Genomic DNA, 10615 nt, shown 5'->3' with positions numbered 1-10615 from the left:
GAAAATTGATCTTATATATAGTTATCACCAAATGAAAAATCCAAGAGGAGGACGTTGCAGCAACAGCGTTGCGGACCCGCTACGGCCATTATGAATTCTTATTCATGCCGTTCGGGTTAACAAATGCGCAGACAGTATTCATGGAACTCATAAATCGAGTCTGTAAACCTTACTTTGACAAATTTTTCATAGCATTCATTGATGATATTTTGATATATTCGCAACGTAAAGAAGAGCACGAACGACGATTAAGGAAAATTGTGGAAGTGTTAAAACAAGAAGAGCTATACGCGAAGTTTCAAAATGTGATTTTGAATTAAAGAAGGCATAATCCCTTGGTCATGTTGTAAAGCAACAAAGTTATCTCAAAGATCCAAATAAGATAGAAACCATTAAAATTGTGCCAAGCGCCGATTTTAAGTCTCCCTGATGGAAACGATGGTTTTGTCGCATATTGTGACGCATCGCATAGAGGGTTAGGATGCGTGTTGATGCAGAATAATAAGGGTATAGACTATGCTTCCCGACAGTTAAAAGTACACGAGAAAAATTACACTACTCATGATTTAGAACTGGGAGCGGTTATCTCCGCACTTGAAATCTGGAGACATTATCTCTACGGTACAAAGTGCACCATCTTCACTGATCATAAGAGTTTGCAGCACATATTCGATCAGAAAGAACTGAATATGAGGCAATGAAGATGGGTCAAATTATTAAGCGATCATAACTGTGACATTCGTTATCACCCCGGCAAGGCTAACATCGTAGCCAATGCCTTGAGTTGGAAAGATCAGGTTTGGATCCCGACCTTTCATGACCTTCGTGAATTAATCATGGACGAAACGCATGAGTCAAAATATTCCATACATTCGGGTCGGATTAGACTATTGATGATCCGAATATCTGAAAGGATTTTATTAATGGCCGAGTTTGGAGAAAGATATGGTTACTTATGATGGTGAAATGGTATCTCTACGTGGAATACCATTTTCAATTATCTCAGATCGAAATAGTCATCCTACTTCCATTATTGGAAGGCGGGGAAAGAAGCATCGAGAGCTCGAAGCTTTCTATGGGTGAAGTAATTATCACCAATTTGTTAAATTGAAAATGGGCGTCAATCCAGCCATAAGATTTGAATTGATTCGAGAAACAACCAATCGGAGTATAATATTTAAGATAAGTTGAAAGCAACGCGAGATTGGCGAAGGAGTTATGCCAATATTCAAAGGCAACCGTTGTCACCAGAATGAGGTGACAAGGCATTTTAAGGCATCACCTTCAAGAGGTGATTTGAGGGTTGGCAAAACCGAAAATAATTCTTTAATATATTAGACCTCATGAGACTACCTCCATGATTGGTCATTTAGTTTACCGATTAAAGTACTCCAGGGGCTAAGTAATTTACATGATGTTTTGCCATGTATACGGATTGAAAAGTACCTAAGCGATGAAGCAACGAAAGTACCAGTGTTGGAGGTACTCATAGTAGACATACTTGATATCTTAAATAATTCCGTAGAAATAGTAGACGGGGAAAACTAAACAGTTTGGACATACCAAGCTTTACTGATTAAGATTAAGTGGAATTCACAGCGAGGACCAGATTATACCCGGTAACGTGTGGGTGAATTCTGGAGGAGAAACCCCCCCATCTTTCTCGGAGAGGGATAGTGGGCGTGCAAAAATTTCGAGGACGAAATTTCTTAACGGGGGGAGAATGTAACATTTCCGACTAAATCGGGTATACCCAAACCGGTAACCAGTAGTTACGTCATATTTAATGACGGGTACATGAGTTACCATGGTAATTATACGAGAATACATGGTTCATTGTATTGATTGCACGTGAATATATAATTCACCGTAGTGAATATGCGATCAAACGACCGTTTTAAGACGAATTAGAGGTTTAAACGAAAAACGAACTGAACCAGATTACCCACAACATTATCCAGATTACGGAAATCCAAGTTTGTGGCCAAGATTGAACAAGTGGGTCCCACCCCACCCATTCACTTAGTCCGATCGGACTGCACACACAAAAATATATATATATATATATATATATATATATATATATATATATATATATATATATATATATATATATATATATATATATATATATATATATATATATATATATATATATGTAACTCCAAAAACTTACAATTCCTATCTTGTACTCTTGCTGCAAAAACAACCAATATACAATCACCTAGTATTATTTCTAACCACTTAGAATAAACCTAAACTCAGATATATAGCTAAACTCTAAACTAAAATAAAGATACGTACACATATCATATATTCATATATGCACGGTAACATGCATGGACCCTCATGCATTAATAAAACCTCTTCATTATAAATATCTTATATACCAACTCCAAATCTTCACCTGTTGTTCCATATTCCTCAACCGACAGAAGTTGCCACAATCATTTCTTTGCTTTAGTCATTCAAACTCCACTGCTACACTCAATCTCTTTCATCATTCATCTAATTGATAATTTTATGAGCCATACCCATGTACCCTCTTTATAATCATATCTAAGAGAGGAGGACACAAAAACGTACAACAAGTTCAACAACTGTATCTCTCTTTCCTTTGTTATGTCGGCCCCAAGGCACCCCGTGGTTCACGATTACAAACCACCAACAACAACAAACACTTCTGCCACCTTCAACAACCATCTTTGTCACCACCCACCGCAACCCTCCACCACCATTAAACCACCAACTTTCAACTCTCGTTCGATTTATATTACGGTGTAACATCACCGCATCACGCCACCATTAATTCCGTCACCACCGGCAACCACCTCCACACTCCAGCGATCGACACCACCCCAGAACCGCCAACACCACCTTTCTTGACTCTACACTCACGGAGACCCCTTTCGAAAGGTTAAACGAGCTTCAAATGAAGAAAAGAGCTCAAGACGCTCTAATCTTTTTCTAAACCTTAATCCTATAACTAAGGTGTGTGAAGGCAGCAAACCACAGGTCAAAATTGAAACTGCTAGCAAAACAAACACTGTACTTATGAGGATCTGTATTTAGTGGTAGATAAGGCGGAAAGATGAGTTTGTAGCTTGTAGTGGCGGAAAACGAAAGGTATATTCGGTTTTTGTCGGTGTATGTGTTTTTGGACAGATTGTTGCTCGTTTAGAGTTAGGTCATGAAATTTTACGGGGATGTTCTACACATGAAAATATGAGTTCTGTGAATTTTTGGTAATTTTTGGATAGAGGATGAATATTTGGTGAATTTAATGCTCGGTTTTGGCCAGAAATGGTGAAAAATAGTTAAATATTATGAAAAATTCTGGAAAATTACAGATAAGTTTTTTATATCATGTATATGTCACACACAAAATTTGAGGTCAGTTGGAGAAGTCTAAGTAGGCTTTTCGGTTAAACGAGTTCTAGGGATTCTAGCTCGGTTTTAGTAAAAATGGCATGTAAAAGAAGATTTTGGTTCTGGAAAAATTACAGGGGACTAAGTGGATGGTAGGGGACATCCAGGAAAAATTTGGGATTTTTCTAAGATCGTTTGGTATTTACGACATATTTAGTGTTTAAATGGTGTTTAAAAATAGATAAATAAATTTTAAATATAAGAATTAATTCTAGAAATATTTTTATAAAATTCCCCACTGTCAAAAAGTCTTTTGTGCAAAATTTCAAGATCCGAGATTAAACGGATAATTATTTGTGCAAAAACAAACTTTTAAAGTTTAAAAAGCGTAAACCGGTAAAGTTCGCATAAGCGAGCTGACTGGTGAATGAAAATCCTAAAAATGAACTATTTTCATATAATTGAGTTAAACAAGTTAAAACGAATCATCCGAAAATAATTCGGATGATTTGGGTATTTTTTAACCGATTTAACAGTTTCCGGTACGCCAAAGACGGAAACGGGTCCCGCGGCCAATCGGGACGTCTAAACCGAGCTATAATTTCACAGTTTAATTTAAATCATCAGACAACCACTATTTTCGGGTCGTGTGTGACCAAACTCATTTTTGAATCATAAAACGGATATTCGTGCTAGACACGCAAAACGAGAAAACGACTAATAGAAATTGTGACCATGGAACTCTAAACGACATCACAATCTGAATCCGGAGAAGTGTTTCTGGGTTAACCTTGCCCCCAGAACGGGTACAGTGCTGGGTTGACAGTGTCCCCAGGTGTACCGATTGATAAGATTAAAGATTATATAAACAATAATTGTATAATAATGATCGTAGGGATCAAATTACAGATTGGACGAATTAACTGATATTGATTGTTGTTACCGCTTGCATGTGCTAAGGTGAGTTTTCACGAGCCCCTTTTACTGAACTGTTTCTAAATATTTTTCCGGGGCGGAAAACATGTCTTTATTAAAGTATTTAAGTACATACCGATCGTATGGAAACACTTGTATATTTATATATATATGTTTGATGCACAGATTATATAAATTGTTTTTCGTGTGTAATTGTTCTGGGGTAACATAGTTCCCAGAAGTTATTATTGTTCTGGGGTAACATAGTTCCCAGGGGTTATTATTGTTCTTGGGTAACATAGTTCCCAGGGGTTATTATTGTTCTGGGGTAACATAGTTCCCAGGGGTTATTATTGTTCTGGGGTAACATAGTTCCCAGGGGTTATTATTGTTCTGGGGTAACATAGTTCCCAGAGGTTGTTATTGTTCTGAGGTAACATAGTTCCCAGGGGTTATTATTGTTCTGGGGTAACATAGTTCCCAGGGGTTATTATTGTTCTGGGGTAACGTAGTTCCCAGAGGTTGTTATTGTTCTGGGGTAACATAGTTCCCAGGGGTTATTATTGTTCTGGGGTAACATAGTTCCCAGGGGTTATTATTGTTCTGGGGTAACGTAGTTCCCAGAGGTTGTTATTGTTCTGGGGTAACATAGTTCCCAGGGGTTATTATTGTTCTGGGGTAACGTAGTTCCCAGAGGTTATTATTGTTCTGGGGTAACATAGTTCCCAGGGGTTATTATTGTTCTTGGGTAACATAGTTCCCAGGGGTTATTATTGTTCTGGGGTAACATAGTTCCCAGGGGTTATTATTGTTCTGGGGTAACATAGTTCCCAGGGGTTATTATTGTTCTGGGGTAACATAGTTCCCAGAGGTTGTTATTGTTCTGAGGTAACATAGTTCCCAGGGGTTATTATTGTTCTGGGGTAACATAGTTCCCAGGGGTTATTATTGTTCTGGGGTAACGTAGTTCCCAGAGGTTGTTATTGTTCTGGGGTAACATAGTTCCCAGGGGTTATTATTGTTCTGGGGTAACATAGTTCCCAGGGGTTATTATTGTTCTGGGGTAACGTAGTTCCCAGAGGTTGTTATTGTTCTGGGGTAACATAGTTCCCAGGGGTTATTATTGTTCTGGGGTAACGTAGTTCCCAGAGGTTATTATTGTTCTGGGGTAACATAGTTCCCAGGGGTTATTATTGTTCTGGGGTAACATAGTTCCCAGCATAATTTCATTGCTAATAAATGGTTATTAAAATGATCTGTCAGTGTTTATTTAAATTAGTGAAACTCACCAACTATTCGTAGTTGACCCGTTTTCTTACATGTTTTCTAGGTATGCCCAAGTTGGAATGATTGAAACATGCTTAATTATCTGTGCTACCTGTTGGAAGCTTGCTGCTCTATATTTTGTAATGAATATATATTAATGTCTTATCGGTAAAATCTGTGTGTAACACCTAGACAGTAACGAAACTCGCAACAATGTAATATGTTATAAGTTAATGTAGTGGTATTTTCTTTATAAGCAATGCCGTTGATATCAGATGTGTCTGTTGCATCCCGTGTACGTTTCCGCTGCGGTTACGGGGTGTTACATACAATGCTTGTTTTGTAACTCTCTTTTGCGTTTAAATCTATAGCGGGTAGTTAAACGAGCATGTTTTCGTTTAACTGGTTTGCTATCGAACTAAGGCCATAATATTAATATGCTAGCTTATATTAATCGTATATCACTAATAGATGGCCCCCAAGGATATCTGGGTTATAACCAGAACCGTTCGGTTAATCGTTCGATCGTTACGTAATAAGTGTTTAATTGCTTATTCGGTTTGTAAATACTGAGGTGTATCCGGTTTTGTCATGAATTTCACAGTTAAAAGTAAATTTAGAGTGTTACGCGAAGGAGAAGAACCTTCAGTCATGGACTAAGGTTGATCTTAGAGAATTAACTCTAGCTCCATTTTATAATCCTCAAAGTGTTGGCAAAGCTTGGAAGTTCTTTGGGTTCTTAGAAAAGCAAGTGGAAAACGGATTTCTTGATATGCCAATGGCTGAATCTTTCCAAAAGAAAACCAAAGGTGTTCGTGACCCACGTACCAATAAGAGTGTGACGTGGCCTCCAACTGATAAGGTGAAGTCTGTGCCTATTCGTAAAGCTTATCCTAATGGTACCTTGAACACAATGCAGTTATGGGCATACGATAGTGAAACTGCAACTGCTGTTATCAAGTTGGCAGATGGTCTGATTAACATTATTCACCCAAGGGATTTGCTAAGGTTTGGTTAGCAAGATATCAAAAGACTGGCTTTGTTCCAAATTCAATCATCACCTTTGTTTGAAGAGGCATCAAAAGAGTACACAGGAATGGTTGCATCCATGATCGGAACCAAGTTATGGGCTGATGCGTTAAGAGAAGCTGATGCAGATATAATAAAGGAAAAGCTATCAACAAGGGGGAAATTGTTAGGTTATATTTTATGGTTTATACGTTTTTTTCGGTTTTGTTTGTAATAGACCGAAATCCTTATGGATTTCGGTGGGCTTGACGGGTTGGGCTTGGGCTTGGGCTTGGGCTTGGGCTTGGGCTTGGGCTTGGGCTTGGGCTTGGGCATAGCCTATGTCACACCCCAACCTAAGGTGGAAATGTCGGGGTGCGAACCGTGGGTTCATAGTTCACAAGGTACTATGATAATATATAATATTTATTTATTTCAATTTTCAATTCAAGTGCACACGTTTTCAAACACGACAAATATAACCCAAAACAAATAATTAATCCATAACAACATAATAATGCAAATATTTCTTGATTTTATTGTCTAAGGTCTTTCTATGTATTCTTCATCTTAGCTTCAAATCAACTAGTAACCTGCATATGCGTAGAAAATAAAAAGAGATTTGTCAAAAACACATGTTGAGTGAGATGATCACCAGTTTCGACACTAATAATAATATATATAATAAATGATAAATAATAAATGCGCAAACAAAATAATGCGAGTAATATCAATCAAACCGTGAGAAAATAATATGTCAGTTGACCGTTGCCTTGCGAATTAGGCATTAGCTACTATGACTAGCATACAAACGTGGGAGTCGGTTGACCATCGCCATGCGAAACGGGCTTTGGCTACTAGGGCTAGCATATAAATGTGATTGTCGGTTGACCATCGCCATGCGAACAGGCTTTGGCTACTAAGACAGCATATGATCATACTTTAATGTGATTATGATGGACCTCTCCGAATGCGATAAAATAAACACTTAAACAAGTAATAATTAGCATTTAATTGAAATACATACAATATTTACGTTTGCGAGTTTTTGTATACATATAATATAAAAATATGAATTAGATACGCATATGTCCCTAAAATGTTTGAAAACAGTAAGATAAAAGGGGGAATGATATCTCGCCTTATTGCTTAGGCGAGTGTACGAGAAATAAGAATAAAAACAAGATTAAACGAAAGAACCGTCCTTTAACGTGCTGGCTGAGATAAACTAAACAGATCTAAAACTTAGAGATAAAAAACTATGATTAAAACCAAGAACATAGCCGTTGGAATCAATCCAAACGGATGTCTAGAACTCTGACTATGAGATAATTAACGTTTAATAGAGCTGGTACTAACCAGAATCCGAACAATGAGTCGGAAGTTGGGTTTTGGTCAGTAGCCTTAAAATCTCGAGAAAAAAATAAAAGTTTTCTGGACTAAAAGTCGATTCCGACTAGAAGTGTGAGAAATTTATTGGTCAAAGTTGTTGACTTGAAACGAGTTTGATTCAAATTGACCAGTCAATACCCCCTCAATCTCATAAATTGATTGAGGATTATTGACTAAGAAATGACAACAGATGATTTACAGTAAACAACTTACCCGAAATGTGTACAAATCAATAGAAAAGTGAAGTCAAAGGTTGATATTACAGCAAAGTCAAACACCAAAGCTTGTATCTTCGAGTAATATGGCAAAAGCGGAGAAGAACTTGGGGGTGTAAGGTGGGTGACGGCTGAGGGAGCCATGTTTAGGGTTTAGAGAAGAATGTGGCAGATGATTTACGCCTTGTTTATACATATTAGGCAAACATGAGTCAATTTAATATGCTAGATTAAGTAACCGAATATTGTTTTAATGACTAAATTAGCCAGAAAATCATCAAAATTCGTTCTTGATGAAGAAGTTATTGAATGTGAACATGTATCTAGTCTAGATTAGTTTTCTTGGGGCTTAAAACAAGTGATTTAGTCCAAAATAACCGATTTAACACTAAAAACGAACTAGGAAACAAAATAATGAAAAGATGTTGTGCAGGTGTGTGGCCGCGCCACGCGACCACCCTCCCCTCCTTGGCCACGTGGCACGGTGTTGTCAAGGGGGTGGGGTGTTCCACTTTGGCACTTTTGGTCCATGTACTTTTTAAAGCATTAATTTTTGATATTTTAGGAGTTTTTAAGCAAGAAATGACAAGTTTAAACAACATAAATGGTAGGAAATGAAAATACATCAACGAATACATATAAATGTAGGATTTTATTAATAATAAAGATCCGAATAGCGTTCCCAAATCGTTTTAAACATAAATGAATACAAATACGAAAAGTCCGAGATGTTACAGCCTATATGGCTTCTACTAGCATATATAAGCTTAACGTTTATCGTTTGTTAGTAGACGCTAGTTATTATTCTCTCTAAGGTGTAACCGATTTTGTATTACGGAATTAAGTACCTGACATTTATAATAAACGTGTGCTTTGAATCTTGTGTTTGTGTTCTTGTTATTCGTTTCTTGATTCATCACGTGTTTGGATTCCGCCCAATCACATGTTAAGTTGATATTGTGTTGTAGTGATCCAGATTCTGGACTTTCACTTTTCTCCAATTTTCATTTTTCACTGCTTCGACTTGTGCTTTTTGGATTTGGTCAAGAAAGCCTAAAGTCAGAATGAGTTGCATCGACTGCACCCGAATAGGCTCATACCTCTCCTTTCGACGTAGCGCATTCGCTACTACATTGGTCCTTCCTGGGTGATAATGGATTTCACAGTCATAATCCTTTACCATCTCCAACCAACGTCTTTATCTCATATTTAACTCATTTTGGTCAAAGATGTATTTCAAGCTCTTATGGTCTGTGAAAATGGTACACTTCACCCCATATAAGTAATGCCTCCAAATCTTTAGTGTGAAGACTATAGCTGCAAGCTCGAGATCATGAGTTGGGTATTTCACCTCATGAACCTTCAATTTCCTTGAGGCATAGGCGATTACCGTGCCCCGTTGTATAAGTACGCATCCAAGCCATGTTGTGATACATCAAAATACACCACCATATCATCAGTGCCTTCCGGTAAAGTTATTACCGGTGCACTTGTAAATCTTTCCTTGAGCGTTTCTCTTATTCGGTTCCCCATACGAATTCTATAACAAACCATAATAAACAATAAAATAATCAAAGAAAGAAATGAAGAAATGAGAAAGAAAAGAGAAGAAGTAAAAGGAAGAATGGAAAATATAAAGGAAAATTCCATCCCACATTGGTGGAGGAAAGAAAATGGAAGGTTTTCACCATGATATAAATAGGATTTCTAACTCTTGTCCCACATCGCTAGATTACAAAACTTGTAAGCTCTTTATAAGGAAGAAAGTTCACATGATAATATTCTTATGTGCCAAATCACACCCAGTAGTCCTAGCGGAGGGTGCAAAGCACCCGACGCGCACGGGCACAGGCGAAGTGCGATGGGCGCAATGTGGCGCTTTGATGGCGCACTTTGCACTTCGCATCGCCGCTTAAGCGCCGCCTTAGTGTTTTTGCATCTTCGCGATACGCGAAGGAGTATGCTTAAGCTTCTTTGCGATACGCGAATATGTGAAGTAAAAGTTACGCAGTATAGACACGTCACCTGACACGTGTCGAGCCACGTGGCATAGCTAGGGTTGACTCGACAACCCTACTGCAACTTCGCGATACGCGAAGATTCCTTCGTGATACGCAAAGATGCTCAAATTCAAGTATAAATAGGGCAGAAATCTGGACTTCACAACTCGTTCAAAAATTTTCTCACTTCTTAAAAACTGGTATTATACCCGAGTAATGGTAACGGTACCTCTCCGATCGAAAAGAACTTATATCATGAATCCAAAAGCTCTACCTTAACAAGGTATGACATTGTGCCATCGTGTAAAGTTTCATGTCTTGTGATGATCGTTATAATTATGGGTTTATACTAATATAGATAAACTACATTGTGCTTAATCTAGGTGCTTAACATCAGAGGGCTTGTTAAATATAAACTTGCAAGGTGAGACATTCGAGTTTTTGTACAAC

This window comes from Bidens hawaiensis, unplaced genomic scaffold, assembly GCF_021521415.1.
Source record: "Bidens hawaiensis isolate Kalapana, Puna unplaced genomic scaffold, B.hawaiensis_p1.1 tig00008505_1, whole genome shotgun sequence".
Lineage (NCBI taxonomy): Eukaryota > Viridiplantae > Streptophyta > Magnoliopsida > Asterales > Asteraceae > Bidens > Bidens hawaiensis.
This window is presented reverse-complemented; position numbering follows the sequence as displayed.